General features: G+C 47.7%; 1 pseudogene; it reads left to right on the forward strand.

Annotated features, from left to right (window-relative positions):
* Positions 1-401: 401 nt before the first annotated feature.
* On the forward strand, positions 402-1,549 carry LOC115434245 (heparan sulfate glucosamine 3-O-sulfotransferase 1-like; annotated as a pseudogene).
* Positions 1,550-1,797: the final 248 nt, after the last annotated feature.

A 1,797-nucleotide genomic window follows, 5' to 3' on the forward strand; every position in this document is an offset into this window, starting at 1 on the left:
AGATGTAAACCTTTTCATAATACAAATTCACTTTTTTTGCTCCAAAACATAAAAAAAAGTTTGGAGTTGACATTATTTCTATATTTTTATGTTATTATTTTACTGGTTCGGCCCGCTGCAGATCAAATTTAGTTGAATGTGGCCCCTGAACTAAAATGAGTTTGACACCCCTGTTATAGAGTGAGAGGAAAAAGCAGATGGGAGGAGCGAAGGTGAAAAGAGGCTCAAGAAAGATGGAGATGATGAGATTATCCTTTTGAGATGATGCACTTAATGGACATGGATTGTATTATGGTGGGGGCTTTTATTCAGGGGAATGACCAAAGTGTCATTTCAGTAGAATATGCTTCATACCTCCAATCTGAATACCTTTTTTTTTCTCTTTGTTCTTCTTGACAGATGTGCTTTGGACCGCTGATGATTTCTTCTCCTCTGGCTCAGATTCAATGGCTGACAAAGACTGCATTTTCCACTGGTCTTGATACCGCGAAGCTCAGAAAGACCAATCTCGTTCCCAGTTAAACCACTCTCTGCTCTGCTTGCTCCGCTCTGTCGCTCTGCCAGTCTCCTCTCCTCGGCCCATCACCATGGCTTATTTCCTGGCATTTGCCTTTTTCCTGGTTCTCCAGACATACGGGCCCCTCCTGACTTTCTCCAAGCGGAATTCGGGATAACAATGGATCCCGTTGACCTTGACCCTGGACTATCCACCAACGTCTCTTCGGATTTTCCTACGTCTCCGCCGCCGGGGACTAGCAAAAGAGCACCGCACAGCATCATCACGGAGTACGCAAAGGGGGCACGAGAGCGCTGTTGGAAATGCTAGATATACACCCTGAGGTCGCTGCCGCGCCACCGAGGTGCACTTCTTCGACTGGGATGAGAATTACGCCAAGGGATTCGAGTGGTACCGTGAGCTGATGCCCTACTCTTACCCCAACCAGATCACAGTGGAAAAACTCCTGGCTACTTTACATCCGCCCTCGCCCTGAACGCATCTGTGCCATGAACTCATCCATAAAGCTGCTACTGATCTTGCGAGACCCAGCAGAGCGGGTCGTCTCCGATTACACCAGGTGTACTTTAACCGGCTAGAAAACCACAAGCCGGTGCAGGCCATCGAGAACCTTCTTGTGCGTAACGGAGCCCTAAATATTCGCTATAAGGCCATTCAGAGGAGCCTCTACGACGTCCACATGCGCAATTGGCTGCGTCACTTCCCTCTGGAGCAGATACACATCGTAGACGGGGACGCTCTGATCCGTGACCCCTGCCGGAGCTTCAGAAAGTGGAACGCTTCCTCAATTTGCCTCCCAGGATAGTATCCTCCAACTTCTACTTCAACCAGACCAAAGGCTTTTACTGTATCCGAAGTGACGGCCGGGAGCGTTGTCTGCACGAGTCTAAGGGACGTCCCCACCCGGCGGTCAACAGCACCGTCCTCCAGCAGCTCCGGTCCTACCTACAGGAACACAACAGAACCTTCTTCAGGCTGGTGAAGCGTACCTTTGACTGGCAATGAGGAATCGGATCAAAAAATACCTGACTCAAAGGAGCCTTGTCTACCTTGTCTGTGATGAGCGCTCAAAGGGGGAATAAAGCACTTTACAGAAATGACTTTCAAATCCCCTTTGAATTGCCTCTAAAATATCACTGTTGTGATCCCTGGTTTCAGCACCGACAGTTCCGTTTACATGATAAGGCAAAAATATTAAAAATTGTAACTAGAGGCGTAAGATTAAATGAAAGAAACTCCAAGCTTAATAAGTCATTCTCTCTGTGCTGGAAGCATTTCAG

Source organism: Sphaeramia orbicularis, chromosome 15 (genome assembly GCF_902148855.1).
Source record: "Sphaeramia orbicularis chromosome 15, fSphaOr1.1, whole genome shotgun sequence".
Lineage (NCBI taxonomy): Eukaryota > Metazoa > Chordata > Actinopteri > Kurtiformes > Apogonidae > Sphaeramia > Sphaeramia orbicularis.